At 39.6% G+C, this 22,326-nt stretch overlaps 1 protein-coding gene across 7 annotated transcripts in view; it reads right to left on the bottom strand.

Annotated features, from left to right (window-relative positions):
* The window catches only part of TMEM269 (transmembrane protein 269), a 115,333-nt gene that overhangs the window by 38,904 nt on the left and 54,103 nt on the right, over window positions 1-22,326 (bottom strand). The window lies entirely within an intron of this gene.

The following is a 22,326-nucleotide window of genomic DNA, read 5'->3' on the forward strand; positions in this document are numbered from 1 at the left end:
AGCAGTTGTTAACAAATTTGGCAAAGATACCATACACTTGGCACTGTTCGGTTACTACATCTGAAACTTGGCATTGTGGGACTACTGTATCAGACATTTGGCATTAAGTTAGACTAGACTATTACATCTGACAATTGGTATGAAAAGGCATTACTGCATCAGAAATCGGGCAATAAATTGGACAAGTATACCATACACTTGGCATTGTGGGACTACTGCATCAGACATTTGGCATTAAGTTGACTATTCCACCTGGCATTGGGCATTAAATGGGGCTATTGCATAAGACAATGGTGAATTAGTAAGGCTGCTGCATCAAATACTTGGTATTTAGTAGGATTACTTGATTGCTATTAGTAGGCTTATTGCCACAGACACTGGACCTCAGATGGGGCTACTGCATCAGACACTGGGCATAGAGTATTATTATTGCAGTTACAGTGGGGCAAAAAAGTATTTAGTCAGCCACCAATTGTGCAAGTTCTCACACTTAAGAAGATGAGAGAGGCCTGTAATTTTCATCATAGGTATACCTCAACTATGAGAGACAAAATGTGGAAACAAATCCAGACAATCACATTGTCTGATTTGGAAAGAATTTATTTGCAAATTATGGTGGAAAATAAGTATTTGGTCAATATAAAAAAGTTCATCTCAATACTTTGTTATATATCCTTTGTTGGCAATGACAGAGGTCAAACGTTTTCTGTAAGTCTTCACAAGGTTGTCACACACTGTTTCTAGTATGTTGGCCCATTCCTGCATGCAGATCTCCTCTAGAGCAGTTATGTTTTAGGGATGTCGCTTGGCAAAACGGACTTTCAACTCCCTCCAAAGGTTTTCTATGGGGTTGAGATCTGGAGACTGGCTAGGCCACTCCAGGACCTTGAAATGCTTCTTACGAAGCCACTCCTTCGTTGCCCAGGCGGTGTGTTTGGGATCATTGTTGATCATGCTGAAAGACCCAGCCACGTTTCATCTTCAATGCCCTTGCTGATGGAAGGAGGTTTGCACTCAAAATCTCACAATACATGGCCCCATTCATTCTTTCATGTATACGGATCAGTCGTTCTGTTCCCTTTGCAGAGAAACAGCCCCAAAGCATAATGTTGCCACCCCCATTCTTCACAGTAGGTATGGTGTTCTTTGGTGTTCTTTGGTTGCAACTCAGCATTCTCTCTCCTCCAAACACGACGAGTTGTGTTTCTACCAAACAGTTCTACTTTGGTTTGATCTGACCATATGACATTCTCCCAACCCACTTCTGGATCATCCAAATGCTCTCTAGCATACTTCAGACGGGCCCGGACATGTACTGGCTTAAGCAGGGGGACACGTCTGGCACTGGTAGCCTTTGTTACGTTGGTCCCAGCTCTCTGCAGCTCATTCACTAGGTCCCCCCGTGTGGTTCTGGGATGTTTGCTCACCGTTCTTGTGATCATTTTTACCCCACGGGGTGAGATCTTGCGTGGAGCCCCAGATCGAGGGAGATTATCAGTTGTCTTGTATGTCTTCCATTTTCTAATTATTGCTCCCACAGTTGATTTTTTCACACCAAGCTGCTTACCTATTGCAGATTCAGTCTTCCCAGCCTTGGTCTTCACCATAGTGGAGTTTGGAGTGTGACTGTTTGAGGTTGTGGACAGGTGTCTGTTATACTGATAACAAGTTCAAACAGGTGCCATTAATACAGGTAATGAGTGGAGGACAGAGGCGCCTCTTAAAGAAGAAGATACAGGTCTGTGAGAGCCAGAAATCTTGCTTGTTTGTAGGTGACCAAATACTTATTTTCCACCATAATATGCAAATAAATTATTTCTAAATCTGACAATGTGATTGTCTGGATTTGTCTCCACATTTTGTCTCTCATAGTTGATGTATACCTATGATGAAAATTACATTCCTCTCTCATCTTCTTAAATGTGAGAACTTGCACAATTGGTGGCTGACTAAATACTTTTTTGCCCCACTGTATGTGGGATGGATTAAATAAAATATAGGGCAATATGTGGGGCTGTTGCATCAGAAATTACATTAAATGGGACAACAGCTCTGTACACGTGTCATTAACAGAGATTATTGCATCAAACACTTGGCATTACATGGGAAAGTTGCATCAACCATTTGACATTAACAAGGGTTATTGCAAAATACATTGGTTATTAAGTCCAGCTATGGTTTTGAGCGGGATAATTGCACTATTGGGACTATAGCATTAGACATGTTGCATGAAGTTGGGCCATTGAAAGGGTGACTGCAACAGATGCTTGTGATGAATAGTGGCTGCTGCAACAGCTATTGGCCATTAAGGGCTAGATTATCAGTAGCGCGCTAAGTTACGCCAAGCGAAAAGGGGTTTATCACAGCTGTTTGCGTGCATTGGGTTTTTCGCTTGTGATAACTACACAACCCGAAGCGTGCAAAAGCCTACTTCTAGAGCAGTTAACACTCCAGCAGAAGTGTTAAATACTGCTCCACTTTTAATCTGGCCCTAAGTCAGGCTACTGTATTATAAACAGGGGGGCATTAACAGGGGCTGTCCCTGTTTTTAATGACAGTACTATCTAGTCCTTGTGAGAAGACAATACCAGTTATTAATGACAGTACTATCTAGTCCATGTTAGACTATCCCTGTTATTACTGTAAGTACTATCTAGTCTTTGCAAAACTATACCTGTTATTACTGACCGCACTATCTAGTCCTCGTAAAACTATCCCTGTTATTACTGACAGTACTATCTAGTCCTTGTAAAACTATACCTGTTATTACTGACAGCACTATCTAGTCCTTGTAAAACTATACCTGTTATTACTGACAGCACTATCTAGTCCTTGTAAAACTATCCCTGTTATCACTGACAGTACTAGCTAGTCCTCGTAAAACTATCCCTGTTATTACTGACAGTAGTATCTAGTCCTTGTGAGACTATCCCTGTTATTACTGACAGTGCTATCTAGTCCTTGTGAGACTATCCCTGTTATTACTGACAGTACTATCTAGTCCTTGTGAGACTATCCCAGTTATTACTGACAGTACTATCTAGTCCTTGTGAGACTAACCCAGTTATTACTGACAGTGCTATCTAGTCCTTGTGAGACTATCCCTGTTATTACTGACAGTACTATCTAGTCCTTGTAAGACTATCCCTGTTATTACTGACAGTTCTATCTAGTCCTTGTGAGACTAACACTGCTATTACTGACAGTAATCTGGTCCTAAATTAGGCTACTGTATTAAAAACTGGGGCATTAACGGGGGCTGTCACTGTCTTTAATGACAGTACTATCTAGTCCATGTGAGACTATCCCTGTTATTACTGACAGTACTATCTAGTCCTTGTGAGACTGTCCTGTTATTACTGACAGTACTATCTAGTCCTTGTGGGACAAAACCTGTTATTATTAACAGTACTATCTAGTTCTTGTAAGGCTATCCATTATTACTGACAGCACTATCTAGTCTTTGTAAGACTATCAATCTTTATACTGACAGTACTATCTAGTCCTTGTAAGATTACCCCTGTTATTACTGAAAGTGCTATCTAGTCATTGTGAGACTATCACTGTTATTACTGACAGTACTATCTAGTCCTTGTGAGAATGTCCCTGTTATTACTGACAGTACTATCTAGTCATTGTGAGACTATCAATGTTATTACTGACAGTACTATCTAGTCCTTGTGAGATTTTCCCCGTTATTAATGACCGTACTATCTAGTCCTTGTGAGACAATACCTGTTAATATTGACAGTGATATCTAGTCCTTGTAAGACTATTAATGTTATTACTGACAGTAGTATCTAGTCCTTGTGAGAATATCCCTGTTATTACTGACAGTACTATCAAGTCCTTGTGAGACTATTCCTGTTATTACTGACAGTACTATTCAGTCCTTGTGAGACTATCTGAGACTATCACTGTTATTAATGACAGTACTATCTAGTCCTTATGAGACTATCCCTGTTATTACTGACAGAACTATCTAGTCCTTGTGAGACAATACAAGTTATTAATGACAGTACTATCTAGTACTTGTAAAACTTCCCCTGTTATTACTGACAGTACTATCTAGTTCTTGAGAGACTATCCCTGTTATTACTGACAGTACTATCTAATCCTTGTAACACTTCCCCTGTTATTACTGACAGTACTATCTAGTCATTGTGAGTTTATCACTGTTATTACTGACAGTACTATCTAGTCCTTGGAAAACTATCCCTGTAATTACTGACAGTACTATCTAGTCCTTGTAAGACTATCCGTTATTAATGACAGTACTATCTAGTCCTTGTAAAACTATCCCTGTTATTACTGACAGTACTATCTAGTCCTTGTGAGACTATCCCTGTTATTACTGACAGTACTATCTATTCCTTGTGAGATTACCCGTTATTACTGACAGTACTATCTAGTCCTTGCGAGATTACACCTGTTATAACTGACAGTACTTTCTAGTTCTTGCAAGAATATCCCTGTTATTACTGACAGTTCTATCTAGTCGTTGTGAGACTATCCATTATTACGGACAGTACTATCTAGTCCTTGTGAGACTATCCCTGTTTTGACTGACAGTACTATCTAATCCTTGTGAGACTGTCTCTATTATTTCTGTCAGTACTATCTAGTCCTTGTAAAACTATCCCTGTTATTGACGGTAATATCTAATCCTTGTGAGACTGTCCCTATTATTTCTGACAGCACTATCTAGTCCTTGTGAGACTATCCCTGTTATTATAGATGTTATGAGATGAAGCGCTTAGGGAAAGCTTTTGTTGCTCTGATACACGGGTGTACTAGCCCACCCTGAAGAAAAAGAGATGCAGAAAAGAAATTGCGTAGGGAGCACCAAAGAGGCTGTGTTATATAAAAAGAAGAATTTATTACAACGATATACGCATAAAATATCTTTAGGTTTTTATCTGCTTTTTTTTCCCCCATTTATGACGTTTTTTGATGTTTAATCCTTTTTAATATTTATATTTTACATCTTTGGGATTTTTTCACTATTTTGATACACACTTATTTCTTCTACACATTTTTTTGGAACACCACATCTGACTTTGGTTGATCACCACCACCATCTGGAACACTTAATTTTGGAACCCACACTTGGAGTATGGCACATATGTTCCACTACTTATTGTTTTGAGGATTTTAAGTGGAGCTCCAATCTGTGACTTTTTTTCATAAGTTGCACCTTACAGAGCCTAGACTGAGTTTTTCCCTTTTAGGGAGCTTTTACATTATATTTTACTTTTTTTGACGTATTTTATTGTTTTATCCATTCTTGTTTATGATCCCATAAACAGGGACCTTTAGATATTTTATGCGTATATTGTTGTAATAAATTCTTGTTTTTATATAACACAGACTCTATGGTGCTCCCTACACAATTTCTTTTCTATTCCTGTTATCACTGACAGTACAATCTAGTCTTTATGAAACTATCCCTGTTATTACTGACAGTACTATCTAGTCCTTGTGAAACTATCCCTGTTATTACTGACAGTACTATCTAGTCTTTGTGAGAGTATCCCTGTTATTACTGACAGTACTATCTAGTCTTTGTGAAACTATCCCTGTTATTACTGACAGTACTATCTAGTCCTTGTGAGACTAACCCAGTTATTACTGACAATACTATCTAGTCCTTGTGAGACTATCCCAGTTATTACTGACAGTACTATCTAGTCCTTGTGACACTATCCCTGTTATTACTGACAGTACTATCTAGTCCTTGTGAGAGTATCCCTGTTATTACTGACAGTACTATCTAGTCCTTGTGAGACTAACCCAGTTATTACTGACAATACTATCTAGTCCTTGTGAGACTATCCCAGTTATTACTGACAGTACTATCTAGTCCTTGTGACACTATCCCTGTTATTACTGACAGTACTATCTAGTCCTTGTGAGAGTATCCCTGTTATTACTGACAGTACTATCTAGTCCTTGTGAGACTAACCCAGTTATTACTGACAATACTATCTAGTCCTTGTGAGACTATCCCAGTTATTACTGACAGTACTATCTAGTCCTTGTGACACTATCCCTGTTATTACTGACAGTACTATCTAGTCCTTGTGAGAGTATCCCTGTTATTACTGACAGTAATATCTAGTCCTTGTGAGAGTATCCCTGTTATTACTGACAGTACTATCTAGTCCTTGTGAGAGTATCCCTGTTATTACTGACAGTACTATCTAGTCCTTGTGAGACTATTGCAGTTATTACTGACAGCACTATCTAGTCCTTGTGAGACTATCCCTGTTATTAATGACAGTGCTATCTAGTCCTTGTGAGAGTATCCCTGTTATTACTGACAGTACTATCTAGTCCTTGTGAAACTATCCCTGTTATTACTGACAGTACTATCTAGTCTTTGTGAGAGTATCCCTGTTATTACTGACAGTACTATCTAGTCTTTGTGAAACTATCCCTGTTATTACTGACAGTACTATCTAGTCCTTGTGAGACTATCGCAGTTATTACTGACAGTACTATCTAGTCCTTGTGAGACTATCCCTGTTATTAATGACAGTGCTATCTAGTCCTTGTGAGACTATCCCAGTTATTACTAACAATACTATCTAGTCCTTGTGAGACTATCCGTTATTACTGACAGTACTATCTAGTCCTTGTGATACTATCCCAGTTATTACTGACAGTACTATCTAGTCCTTGTGAGACTATCCCTGTTTTAATAACAGTACTATCTAGTCCTTGTGAGACTATTCCTGTTATTACTTACAGTACTATCTAGTCCTTGTGAGACTATTCCTGTTATTACTGACAGTACTATCTAGTCCTTGTGAGACTATTCCTGTTATTACTGACAGTACTATCTAGTCCTTGTGAGACTATCCCTTTTATTACTGACGAGACTATCCCTGTTATTATTGACAGTTCAAAGTTCTATCTAGCCCTGATTATACTATCCCTCTTGTTACTCACTGTACCATTTATCCCTAGTCATACTATACTTTTTGTTACTAACATTACTATCTAGCCCTAGTGATACTATCCCTTTTGTTATTCACAGTACTATCATACTCTGGTGATACTCTTTCTCTCTTTTTACTAACAGTATTATCTAGCACTGGTGATACCATCCCTCTTGTTATTAACAGTATTATCTAGCACTGGTGATACCATTCGTCTTGTTACTAACAGTAATATCTAGCACTAGTGATACCATCCCTCTTGTTACTAACAGTAATATCTAGCACTGGTGATACCATCCCTCTTGTTACTAACAGTATTATCTAGCACTGGTGATACCATCCCTCTTGTTACTAACAGTATTATCTAGCACTGATGATACTATCCCATCCCTCTTGTTACTAACAGTAATATCTAGCACTAGTGATACCATCCCTCTTGTTACTAACAGTATTATCTAGCTCTGGTGATACCATCCCTCGTTACTAACAGTATTATCTAGCTCTGGTGATACTATCTCTTGTTATTAACCGTACTATCGATTACTATCTAGCCCTGATGATAGTATCCCTCTTGTTACTAACATTACTATCTAGCCCTGGTGATAGTATCCCTCGTTACTAAAATCTAGCCCTGGTGATAGTATCCTCTTGTTACTAACATTATTATCTGACCCTGGTGATAGCATCCCTCTTGTTACTAACATTACTATCTAGCCCTGGTGATAGCATCCCTCTTGTTACTAACATTACTATCTAGCCCTGGTGATAGAATCCACTTGTTACTAACATTACTATCTAGCCCTGGTGATACTATCCCTCTTGTTACTAACATTACCATCTAGCCCTGGTGATACTATCCCTCTTGTTACTAACATTACCATCTAGCCCTGGTGATACTATCCCTCTTCTTACTAACATTACTATATATCCCTGGTGAAAGTATCCCTCATTACTAACAGTACTATCTAGCCCTGGTGATACTATCCAGCTTGTTACTGACATTACCATCTAGCCCTGCTGATAGCATCCCTCTTGTTACTAACATTACTATTTAGCCCTGGTGATAGAATCCTCTTGTTACTAACATTACTATCTATCCCTGGTGATAGTATCCCTCTTGTTACTAACATTACTATCTAGCCCTGGTGATACAATCCCTCTTCTTACAAACATTACTATCTAGCTCTAGTGATAGTATCCCTCATTACTAAGATAACTATCTAGCCCTGGTGATAGTATCCCTCGTTACTAACATCACTATCTAGCCCTGGTTATAGTATCCCTCTTGTTATTAACATTACTAGGAAGCCCTGGTGATAGTAATGTTAGTAACGAGGGATACTATCTAGCCCTGGTGATAGTATCCCTTGTTACTAACATTACTAACTAGCCCTGGTGATAGTATCCCTCGTTACTAACATTACTATCTAGCCCTATCTATCCCTCTTGTTACTAACATTACTATGAAGTCCTGGTGATAGTATTCGTCATTACTAACATTACTATCTAGCCCTGGTGATAGTAATGTAAGTAACAAGAGGATTCTATCTATCCCTGGTGAGAGTATCCCTCTTGTTACTAACATTACTATCTAGCCCTGGTGATACAATCCCTCTTCTTACAAACATTACTATCTAGTGATAGTATCCCTCATTATTAAGATAACTATCTAGCCCTGGTGATAGTATCCCTCGTTACTAACATTACTATCTAGCCCTGGTGATAGTATCCCTCGTTACTAACATTACTATGAAGCCCTGTGATAGTATCCCTCGTTACTAACATTACTATGAAGCCCTGGTGATAGTATCCCTCGTTACTAACATTACTATGAAGCCCTGGTGATAGCATCCGTCGTTACTAACATTACTATCTAGCCCTGGTGATAGTATCCATCGTTACTAACATTACTATCTAGCCCTGGTGATAGTATCCCTCATTACTAACATTACTATCTAGCCCTGGTGATAGTATCCCTCATTACTAACATTACTATCTAGCCCTGGTGATAGTATCCCTCTTGTTTCTAACATTACTATGAAGCCCTGGTGATAGTATCTCTCGTTACTAACATTACTATCTAGCCCTGGTGATAGTATCCCTCATTACTAACATTACTATCTAGTCCTGGTGATACTATCCTTCTCGTTACTAACATTACTATCTAGCCCTGGTAATACTATCCCTATTGTTACTAACATCACTATCTAGCCCTGGTGATAGTATCCCTCATTACTATCTAGCCCTGGTGATAGTATCGCTTGTTACTAACATTACTATCTAGCCCTAGTGATAGTATCCCTCTTGTTACTAACATTACTATGTAGCCCTGGTGATACTATCCTTCTTGTTACTAACATTACTATGTAGCCCTGGTGATAGTATCCCTCGTTACTAACATTACTATCTAGCCCTGGTGATAGTATCCCTCTTGTTTCTAACATTACTATGAAGCCCTGGTGATAGTATCCCTCGTTACTAACATTACTATCTAGCCCTGGTGATAGTATCCCTCATTACTAACATTACTATCTAGTCCTGGTGATACTATCCTTCTCGTTACTAACATTACTATCTAGCCCTGGTAATACTATCCCTATTGTTACTAACATCACTATCTAGCCCTGGTGATAGTATCCCTCATTACTATCTAGCCCTGATGATAGTATCGCTTGTTACTAACATTACTATCTAGCCCTGGTGATAGTATCCCTCTTGTTACTAACATTACTATCTAGCCCTAGTGATAGTATCCCTCTTCTTACTAACATTACTATCTATCCCTGGTGATAGTATACCTCTTCTTACTAACATTACTATGTAGCCCTGGTGATAGTATCCCTCGTTACTAACATTACTATCTAGCCCTGGTGATAGTATCCCTCATTACTAACCTTACTATCTAGCTCTGATGATACTATCTCTCTTGTTACTAACAGTACCATCTAGCTCTAGTCATACTATCACTCTTGTTACTAACCACACTATCAATTACTATCAAGCCCTGGTGATAGTATACCTCGCTACTAACAATACTATGTAGCCCTGGTAATACTATCCCTCTTGTTACTATCATTACTATCTAGCCCTGGTGATAGTATCCCTCGTTACTAGCATTACTATCTAGCCCTGGTGATAGTATCCCTCTTGTTACATCACTAACTAGCCCTGGTGATAGTATCCCTCTTTTTACTAGCATTACTATCTATACCTGTTGATAGTATCCCTCGTTACTAACAGTAATATCTAGCCTGGTGATAGTATCCCTCTTGTTACTAACATTACTATGTAGCCCTGGTGATAGTATCCCTCGTTACTAAATTACTATGTAGCCCTGGTGATACTATCCCTCGTTACTAACATTACTATCGAGCCCTGGTGATAGTATCCCTCTTGTTACTAACATTACTATGTAGCCCTGGTGATACTATCCTTCTTGTTACTAACATTACTATCTAGCCCTGGTGATAGTATTCTTGTCACTAACATTACTATCTAGCCCTGGTGATAGTATCCCTATTATTACTGACATTAGTTTCTAGCCCTGGTGATACTATCCCTCTTGTTACTAACATTACTATTTAGCCCTGGTGATAGTATCCCTCTTGTTACTAAATTACTATGTAGCCCTGGTGATACTATCCCTCGTTACTAACATTACTATCTAGCCCTGGTGATAGCATCCCTCATTACTAACATTACTATCTAGCCCTGGTGATAGTATCCCTCTTGTTACATCACTAACTAGCCCTGGTGATAGTATCCCTCTTTTTACTAGCATTACTATCTATACCTGTTGATAGTATCCCTCGTTACTAACAGTAATATCTAGCCTGGTGATAGTATCCCTCTTGTTACTAACATTACTATGTAGCCCTGGTGATAGTATCCCTCTTGTTACTAAATTACTATGTAGCCCTGGTGATACTATCCCTCGTTACTAACATTACTATCGAGCCCTGGTGATAGTATCCCTCTTGTTACTAACATTACTATGTAGCCCTGGTGATACTATCCTTCTTGTTACTAACATTACTATCTAGCCCTGGTGATAGTATTCTTGTCACTAACATTACTATCTAGCCCTGGTGATAGTATCCCTATTATTACTGACATTAGTTTCTAGCCCTGGTGATACTATCCCTCTTGTTACTAACATTACTATTTAGCCCTGGTGATAGTATCCCTCTTGTTACTAACATAACTATCTAGCCCTAGCGATAGTATCCCTCTTGTTTTCTAGCATTGCTATCTATACCTGGTGATAGTATTCCTCGTTACTAACAGTAATATCTAGCCCTGGTGATAGTAATGTTAGTAACAAGAGGGATATTATGTAGCCCTGGTGATAGTAATGTTAGTAACAAGAGGGATACTATCACCAGGGCTACATAATATCCCTCTTGTTACTAACATTACTATCACCAGGGCTAGATAGTACTGTTAGTAACGAGGAATACTATCACCAGGTATAGATAGCAATGCTAGTAACAAGAGGGATACTATCACCAGGGCTAAATAGTAATGTTAGTAACAAGAGGGATAGTATCACCAGGGCTAGAAAGTAATGTTAGTAATAAGAGGGATACTATCACCAGGGCTAGATAGTAATGTTAGTAACAAGAGGGATATTATGTAGCCCTGGTGATAGTATCCCTCTTGTTACTAACATTACTATCTAGCCCTGGTGATAGTAATGTTAGTAACAAGAGGGATATAATGCAGCCCTGGTGATAGTATCCCTCTTGTTACTAACATTACTATCTAGCCCTGATGATACTATCCCTCGTTACTAACATTACCATCTAGCCCTGATGATACTATCCCTCTTGTTACTAACATTACTATCTAGCCCTAACAACACTTTCTCTCTAGTTATTGACAGCACTTTTTGGTTCTAGTTACATTATCCCTGTAAGTACTGCCACCAGTGCTTTATTTTCCTACCAGCATTACCCTTCCTATTATTTACAGTATTAGTTTTTTTTATTAATACTAACAGTAATATGTAACCCTAACAAGTCCTACCATCACTATATCTGTACTAACTGATAGTGTTATTTAATCCTACAAATACTCTCCCCTATAGTTATAGACATTACTCTCTACTCAGTAACACTATCCATGTTGATGCCAATAGCGATTACTGATAATACTATCTAAACCTTCTATCTAGTGCTGCTGACTCTCTGAACAGATGATGCACTTGGTGAAGTTTGTCATGGAAGTTAGTGAATTTTGAACACTGTGTTGTTGTTCTATAACTATACCAAAAAGGTGCAAATGATTTTGCACATACAATGTTTGACAATTTCACTAGCAGGAGCCATATGGATTATAATTTATCCAATTAAAAAACAGGAAGCCCTGTCTGCAGATTACACTAGAGTATCTATGTACAACTAATAGACGTATAATATTACTTACATGGATGTTATTGTGTTACTTATGATGCTGGACTCAGGTCAGGGTCTTGCTTTCTGTAAGGCTGCTCTACTTAAGCAAGGAGTATACGTGCATTTACACACAACCATGGCATTTACATGTGTAGCCTACACTAGGACAAAACAGTGTGATCTTGTAGCTCATCACAGATTTTGCTTTCTCCATATATATGCTGAAAATTTAATAGATGATTGAGGTTGTTTATAAAATAAGCTCACCATAAATAACAACCTACAACTCCATTGCCTCCATTTCAATCCTTTAGTTTGCCAAACAAACTGTGTAATCAACTTGGATGATTTTTGTCTTTCATTTCTATGGCATTCCAATCTTGCAGCTATTTAAATTACTTTAAGAGACTTTCTTATGTAAAACTGTAATGTTTCCATTCCCTAGCTGTAATGCTTTAGCCTCCCAAGAAGAAAATCTCTGGTCATTAGCTCCTGATTGCCTCACCAGCAGTTTCCTGCCAAGAAGTTACAATGCCTCACCTTTATTTTTAACTCATTGCTGATTGTGCTGGTATTAAGTTATTGGATAAAATGTTTGAAATCAATTTAACAAACCCAATACATATATAGCAAGCCCTATACTTTAAAGGTAAGCACAAACAGGAAGGAAAAGGGTCAAGGGTGTATATGCGTAAGTTTTAAATCTACCATGTGCAATTAAACTAAATTGGAACTTTTATATAGCAAAGAAATTTAAACAATTCTACTAGGATGACTGAGATTTTTTTATATAAAATATTTAGTTATGGGTAATGAAACAGCTTTGCAATATACTTTCATTGTTTAGTATTGACTTGAAAAGAGTTCCAGAAAATGAGTTTTACGATTGTTAACGGGACAGTCTAGTCGAAATTAAAATGTCATGATTCAGACAGGACATATTATTTTAAACAACTTTCCAATTTACTTTTATCATCAAATTTGCTTTGTTCTTTTGGTATTCTTAGTCGAAAGCTTAACTAGGGAGGCTGCCTCTTATCTGAATGCATTTTACAGTTTTTCACAACTAAAGGGTGTTAGTTTATGTGCTCCATATAGATAAAATTGTGCTCACGCCGGAGGAGCTATTTATTAGAGGGCACTGACTGGCTTAAATGCAAGTCTGTCAAAAGAACTGAAATAAGGGGAAAGTCTTCATAGGGTTAGATACAAGGTAATCACAGATGTAAAAACAGAATTTATGTTTACCTGATAAATTTCTTTCTCCAACGGTGTGTCCGGTCCACGGCGTCATCCTTACTTGTGGGATATTCTCTTCCCCAACAGGAAATGGCAAAGAGCCCAGCAAAGCTGGTCACATGATCCCTCCTAGGCTCCGCCTACCCCAGTCATTCGACCGACGTTAAGGAGGAATATTTGCATAGGAGAAACCATATGGTACCGTGGTGACTGTAGTTAAAGAAAATAAAATATCAGACCTGATTAAAAAAACCAGGGCGGGCCGTGGACCGGACACACCGTTGGAGAAAGAAATTTATCAGGTAAACATAAATTCTGTTTTCTCCAACATAGGTGTGTCCGGTCCACGGCGTCATCCTTACTTGTGGGAACCAATACCAAAGCTTTAGGACACGGATGAAGGGAGGGAGCAAATCAGGTCACCTAAATGGAAGGCACCACGGCTTGCAAAACCTTTCACCCAAAAATAGCCTCAGAAGAAGCAAAAGTATCAAACTTGTAAAATTTGGTAAAAGTGTGCAGTGAAGACCAAGTCGCTGCCCTACATATCTGATCAACAGAAGCCTCGTTCTTGAAGGCCCATGTGGAAGCCACAGCCCTAGTGGAATGAGCTGTGATTCTTTCGGGAGGCTGCCGTCCGGCAGTCTCGTAAGCCAATCTGATGATGCTTTTAATCCAAAAAGAGAGAGAGGTAGAAGTTGCTTTTTGACCTCTCCTTTTACCTGAATAAACAACAAACAAGGAAGATGTTTGTCTAAAATCCTTTGTAGCATCTAAATAGAATTTTAGAGCGCGAACAACATCCAAATTGTGCAACAAACGTTCCTTCTTTGAAACTGGTTTTGGACACAGAGAAGGTACGATGATCTCCTGGTTAATGTTTTTGTTAGAAACAACTTTTGGAAGAAAACCAGGTTTAGTACGTAAAACCACCTTATCTGCATGGAACACCAGATAAGGAGGAGAACACTGCAGAGCAGATAATTCTGAGACTCTTCTAGCAGAAGAAATCGCAACTAAAAACAAAACTTTCCAAGATAATAACTTAATATCAACGGAATGTAAGGGTTCAAATGGAACCCCCTGAAGAACTGAAAGAACTAAATTGAGACTCCAAGGAGGAGTCAAAGGTTTGTAAACAGGCTTGATTCTAACCAGAGCCTGAACAAAGGCTTGAACATCTGGCACAGCTGCCAGCTTTTTGTGAAGTAATACCGACAAGGCAGAAATCTGTCCCTTCAGGGAACTTGCAGATAATCCTTTTTCCAATCCTTCTTGAAGGAAGGATAGAATCCTAGGAATCTTAACCTTGTCCCAAGGGAATCCTTTAGATTCACACCAACAGATATATTTTTTCCAAATTTTGTGGTAAATCTTTCTAGTCACAGGCTTTCTGGCCTGAACAAGAGTATCGATAACAGAATCTGAGAATCCTCGCTTCGATAAAATCAAGCGTTCAATCTCCAAGCAGTCAGCTGGAGTGAAACCAGATTCGGATGTTCGAACGGACCCTGAACAAGAAGGTCTCGTCTCAAAGGTAGCTTCCAAGGTGGAGCCGATGACATATTCACCAGATCTGCATACCAAGTCCTGCGTGGCCACGCAGGAGCTATCAAGATCACCGACGCCCTCTCCTGCTTGATCCTGGCTATCAGCCTGGGGATGAGAGGAAATGGCGGGAACACATAAGCTAGTTTGAAGGTCCAAGGTGCTACTAGTGCATCCACTAGAGCCGCCTTGGGATCCCTGGATCTGGCCCCGTAGCAAGGAACTTTGAAGTTCTGACGAGAGGCCATCAGATCCATGTCTGGAATGCCCCACAGGTGAGTGACTTGGGCAAAGATTTCCGGATGGAGTTCCCACTCCCCCGGATGCAATGTCTGCCGACTCAGAAAATCCGCTTCCCAATTTTCCACTCCTGGGATGTGGATAGCAGACAGGTGGCAGGAGTGAGACTCCGCCCAAAGAATAATTTTGGTTACTTCTTCCATCGCTAGGGAACTCCTTGTTCCCCCCTGATGGTTGATGTACGCAACAGTCGTCATGTTGTCTGATTGAAACCGTATGAACCTGGTCCTCGCAAGCTGGGGCCAGGCCTGGAGAGCATTGAATATCGCTCTCAGTTCCAGAATATTTATCGGTAGAAGAGATTCTTCCCGAGACCAAAGACCCTGAGCTTTCAGGGATCCCCAGACCGCGCCCCAGCCTATCAGACTGGCGTCGGTCGTGACAATGACCCACTCTGGTCTGTGGAACATCATCCCTTGAGACAGATTGTCCAGGGACAGCCACCAACGGAGTGAGTCTCTGGTCTTCTGATTTACTTGTATCTTCGGAGACAAGTCTGTATAGTCCCCATTCCACTGACTGAGCATGCACAGTTGTAATGGTCTTAGATGAATGCGCGCAAAAGGAACTATGTCCATCGCCGCCACCATCAACCCGATCACTTCCATGCACTGAGCTATGGAAGGAAGAGGAACGGAATGAAGTATCCGACAAGAGTCCAGAAGCTTTGTTTTTCTGGCCTCTGTTAGAAAGATCCTCATTTCTAAGGAGTCTATAATTGTTCCCAAGAAGGGAACCCTTGTTGACGGGGATAGAGAACTCTTTTCCACGTTCACTTTCCAGCCGTGAGATCTGAGAAAGGCCAGGACAATGTCCGTGTGAGCCTTTGCTTGAGGAAGGGACGACGCTTGAATCAGAATGTCGTCCAGGTAAGGTACTACTGCAATGCCCCTTGGTCTTAGCACCGCTAGAAGGGACCCTAGTACCTTTGTGAAAATCCTTGGAGCAGTGGCTAATCCGAAAGGAAGCGCCACGAACTGGTAATGTTTGTCCAGGAATGCAAACCTTAGGAACCGATGATGTTCCTTGTGGATAGGAATATGTAGATACGCATCCTTTAAATCCACCGTGGTCATGAATTGACCTTCCTGGATGGAAGGAAGGATAGTTCGAATGGTTTCCATCTTGAACGATGGGACCTTGAGAAATTTGTTTAAGATCTTGAGATCTAGGATTGGTCTGAACGTTCCCTCTTTTTTGGGAACTATGAACAGATTGGAGTAGAACCCCATCCCCTGTTCTCTTAATGGAACAGGATGAATCACTCCCATTTTTAACAGGTCTTCTACACAATGTAAGAACGCCTGTCTTTTTATGTGATCTGAAGACAACTGCGACCTGTGGAACCTCCCCCTTGGGGGAAGTCCCTTGAATTCCAGAAGATAACCCTGGGAGACTATTTCTAGCGCCCAAGGATCCAGAACATCTCTTGCCCAAGCCTGAGCGAAGAGAGAGAGTCTGCCCCCCACCAGATCCGGTCCCGGATCGGGGGCCAATATTTCATGCTGTCTTGGTAGCAGTGGCAGGTTTCTTGGCCTGCTTTCCCTTGTTCCAGCCTTGCATTGGTCTCCAAGCTGGCTTGGCCTGAGAAGTATTACCCTCTTGCTTAGAGGACGTAGCACCTTGGGCTGGTCCGTTTTTACGAAAGGGACGAAAATTAGGTCTATTTTTTGCCTTGAAAGGCCGATCCTGAGGAAGGGCGTGGCCCTTACCCCCAGTGATATCAGAGATAATCTCTTTCAAGTCAGGACCAAACAACGTTTTCCCCTTGAAAGGAATGTTTAGTAGCTTGTTCTTGGAAGACGCATCAGCCGACCAAGATTTCAACCAAAGCGCTCTGCGCGCCACAATAGCAAACCCAGAGTTCTTAGCCGCTAACTTAGCCAATTGCAAAGAGGCGTCTAGAGTGAAAGAATTAGCCAATTTGAGAGCATTGATTCTGTCCACAATCTCCTCATAAGGAGGAGAGTCACTATCGAGCACCTTAAGCAGTTCATCAAACCAGAAATATGCGGCAGTAGTGACAGGGACAATGCATGAAATGGGTTGTAGAAGGTAACCCTGCTGAACAAACATCTTTTTAAGCAAACCTTCTAATTTTTTATCCATAGGATCTTTGAAAGCACAATTATCCTCTATGGGAATAGTGGTGCGTTTGTTTAAAGTAGAAACCGCTCCCTCGACCTTGGGGACTGACTGCCATAAGTCCTTTCTGGGGTCGACCATAGGAAACAATTTTTTAAATATGGGGGGAGGGACGAAAGGAATACCGGGCCTTTCCCATTCTTTATTAACAATGTCCGCCACCCGCTTGGGTATAGGAAAAGCTTCTGGGAGCCCCGGCACCTCTAGGAACTTGTCCATTTTACATAGTTTCTCTGGGATGACTAAATTTTCACAATCATCCAGAGTGGATAATACCTCCTTAAGCAAAATGCGGAGATGTTCCAATTTAAATTTAAATGTAATCACATCAGATTCAGCCTGCTGAGAAATGTTCCCTAAATCAGTAATTTCTCCCTCAGACAAAACCTCCCTGGCCCCCTCAGATTGGGTTAGGGGCCCTTCAGAGATATTAATATCAGCGTCGTCATGCTCTTCAGTAACTAAAACAGAGCAGCCACGCTTACGCTGACAAGGGTTCATTTTGGCTAAAATGTTTTTGACAGAATTATCCATTACAGCCGTTAATTGTTGCATAGTAAGGAGTATTGGCGCGCTAGATGTACTAGGGGCCTCCTGAGTGGGCAAGACTCGTGTAGACGAAGGAGGGAATGATGCAGTACCATGCTTACTCCCCTCACTTGAGGAATCATCTTGGGCATCATTGTCATTATCACATAAATCACATTTATTTAAATGAATAGGAATTCTGGCTTCCCCACATTCAGAACACAGTCTATCTGGTAGTTCAGACATGTTAAACAGGCATAAACTTGAACAGAAAGTACAAAAAACGTTTTAAAATAAAACCGTTACTGTCACTTTAAATTTTAAACTGAACACACTTTATTACTGCAATTGCGAAAAAACATGAAGGAATTGTTCAAAATTCACCAAATTTTCACCACAGCGTCTTAAAGCTTTGAAAATATTGCACACCAATTTTGGAAGCTTTAACCCTTAAAATAACGGAACCGGAGCCGTTTTAAGCTTTAAACCCCTTTACAGTCCCTGGTATCTGCTTTGCTGAGACCCAACCAAACCCAAAGGGGAATACGATACCAAATGACGCCTTCAGAAGTCTTTTATAAGTATCAGAGCTCCTCTCACATGCGACTGCATGCCATGCCTCTCAAAAACAAGTGCGCAACACCGGCGCGAAAATGAGACTCTGCCTATGCTTTGGGAAAGCCCCTAAAGAATAAGGTGTCTAAAACAGTGCCTGCCGATATTATTATATCAAAATACCCATATAAAATGATTCCTCAAGGCTAAATATATGTTAATAATCAATCGATTTAGCCCAGAAAAAGTCTACAGTTTAAATAAGCCCTTGTGAAGCCCTTATTTACAATCGTAATAAACATGGCTTACCGGATCCCATAGGGAAAATGACAGCTTCCAGCATTACATCGTCTTGTTAGAATGTGTCATACCTCAAGCAGTAAGAGACTGCGCACTGTTCCCCCAACTGAAGTTAATTGCTCTCAACAGTCCTGTGTGGAACAGCCATGGATTTTAGTTACGGTTGCTAAAATCATTTTCCTCATACAAACAGAATTCTTCATCTCTTTTCTGTTTCTGAGTAAATAGTACGTACCAGCACTATTTGAAAATAACAAACTCTTGATTGAATAATGAAAAACTACAGTTAAACACTAAAAAACTCTAAGCCATCTCCGTGGAGATGTTGCCTGTACAACGGCAAAGAGAATGACTGGGGTAGGCGGAGCCTAGGAGGGATCATGTGACCAGCTTTGCTGGGCTCTTTGCCATTTCCTGTTGGGGAAGAGAATATCCCACAAGTAAGGATGACGCCGTGGACCGGACACACCTATGTTGGAGAAAAGTGTATTAATATAACCGTATCGGTTATTCTAAACTGGGAATGGGTAATAAAGGGATTAGTTATCTTTTTTAAACAATACAAATTCTGGAGTAGACTGTCCTTTTAACTTATCGGGATCAAAACTAGGAATTCAACTGAAATATACAATGGCCGTTTCACACCTTTATATCACAATTGTTTTGAATGAATCCCTTTGTACAGTGTGTAAGGGAAGACATCATTCAGATGTGTCAGATTAAAGGGCCACTAAAGTCTTAATTAAAGTTTCATGATTCAGGTGGAGCATGCAATTAAATAAAACTTTCCAATATACTTTCATTATCAAATTGTGCATATTCTTTTTATATACACATTTTCTGAGACTGCAGTTCCTACCGAGCATATGCAAAAGTGCACAGTATATACGTATATCCATTTTGTGATTGGCTGATGTCTGTCACATGATACAGGGAGAGGGGAAATTGGATTAATTTTGAAATATTCAACTGCTCTTTTCAAATTCAAAGTAAGTGCAATTGCATTGTATTTTTATTGTGTATTTGACAGTAATTTTTTTTTTTCATTATTTCCTGTCATTGATTAAGAAATGACTGTTTTCCAGTTCGGCTAGATTTACATCAGAAACCAAGAACACTCGTAGAAATTAGTTTCTATTAGAAAAAGTGGCGATAATAGTAATAGGATTTTAACAGTTTTTATACAGTAAATCATGAAACCGCCAAGTGACAAGATTTACTTCATTGCAATAATGTAGCCACAAAAATGTCACCATAACTGAAAAGCTCAAGAAAAGTAGAGAATTAGATCGGTCTTTGTACAATTTCTATTACTGTAAATAGATGACGAATTTCTGGATATTGCAAACCACAATTATTCACAACATGATTTTTGAGACTTCTCTTTTTTAAATAAAAAAACCTGTTGAAAAGATGTCGGTCTCAACAAACAAGACGGAGCTGCAAACAGTTAAACCCCAATCATGGAAATGCAACTGCCTATTGAAATATTATTTATGAAGATGACAATCACTAAAATTTGAGTATTAATCAGAACAGGATTGCTGCATCTATTAATAAATGTTGTGGTCTTAATTTCCGCCTTTTAGCTTTTTCTGTAGATCTCATTAGTTGTACTAGATATCACATATTAAACACATAGATTAACATAAATTGTGCCCTGCCACTGCAGACAATTATATATTAGCAATATATAGAGTGTTAATGAATCTAGAACAATATATTTAAATACACCTCTAAATGTTGGCTGTGGCCATTTCAGAGTGTATTGCAGATGCACAACATAGCAGTTGTTCCAAATCTTCTTGGAATACTTGCAAAATGCTAATGGGTCATACATGCCTTTTCTGTACTTTATTAAGTGACTTTAAAGGGACACTCTTGGTATCTTTTATTGAAAAAGCAGCAGTGCACTTCTGGGAGCTATCTGAACATATTTGTAAGCCAATGAAAATGAGTATACAGGTTCAGCCACCAATCAGCAGCTAGCTCCAAGCTCCTTAGCTTATCTAGATATCTTTTTTTTTTTTTAAACAAAGGATACCAAGTGAATGACGCAAATTAGATAATAGAAGTAAATTGTAAAGTTGTTTAAAATTGTATTATCTATCTGAATGAAGAAAGAGCTTGGGTTTCATGTCCCTTAAAGTGTTTGATGATTGTACAACGGTTAAAAAAAAACTGTTGAAAAGTATCAAGAAAACACAATTTATGCTTACCTGATAAATTTATTTCTCTTGTGGTGTATCCAGTCCACGGATCATCCATTACTTGTGGGATATTCTCATTCCTAACAGGAAGTTGCAAGAGGACACCCACAGCAGAGCTGTAATATAGCTCCACCCCTAACTGTCATAGCCAGTCATTCGACCGAAAACAAGCCGAGAAAGGAGGAACCATAGGGTGTAGTGGTTACTGTAGCTTAAATTTAAAAAATTACCTGCCTTAAAATGACAGGGCGGGCCGTGGACTGGATACACCACAAGAGAAATAAATTTATCAGGTAAGCATAAATTGTGTTTTCTCTTGTAAGGTGTATCCAGTCCACGGATCATCCATTACTTTTGGGATACCAATACCAAAGCTAAAGTACACGGATGAAGGGAGGGACAAGGCAGGAACATAAATGGAAGGAACCACTGCCTGTAAAATCTTCTCCCAAATATAGCCTCCGAAGAAGCAAAAGTATCAAATTTGTAAAATTTTGAAAAAGTATGAAGCGAAGACCAAGTCGCTGCCTTGCAAATCTGTTCAACAGAAGCCTCATTTTTAAAGGCCCAAGTGGAAGCCACAGCTCTAGTGGAATGAGCTGTAATCCTTTCAGGAGGCTGCTGTCCAGCAGTCTCATAGGCTAAGTGGATTAAGCTTCTTAGCCAAAAAGAAAAAGAGGTTGCCAAAGCCTTTTGACATCTCCTCTGTCCAGAGTAGAAAACAAACAAAGCAGATGTTTGACGAAAATCTTTAGTAGCTTGTAAGTAAAACTTTAAAGCACAGACCACGTCCAGATTGTGTAACACAAGGATGGAACCACAATCTCTTGATTGATATTCTTGTTAGATACCACCTTAGGTAAGAACCCAGGTTTGGTACGCAGGACTACCTTATCCGTATGAAAAATCAGATAAGGAGAATCACATTGTAAGGCAGATAGCTCAGAGACTCTACGAGCCGAGGAAATAGCTACCAAAAAAAAAAAAAAAAACTTTCCAAGATAAAAGTTTGATATCTATGGAATGAAGAGGTTCAAACGGAACTCCTTGAAGAACCTTAAGAACCAAGTTTAAGCTCCATGGTGGAGCAACAGGTTTAAACACAGGCTTGATTCTAACTAAAGCCTGACAAAATGCCTGAACGTAGGGAACATCTGCCAG

This window comes from Bombina bombina, chromosome 8, assembly GCF_027579735.1.
Source record: "Bombina bombina isolate aBomBom1 chromosome 8, aBomBom1.pri, whole genome shotgun sequence".
Taxonomy (NCBI): domain Eukaryota; kingdom Metazoa; phylum Chordata; class Amphibia; order Anura; family Bombinatoridae; genus Bombina; species Bombina bombina.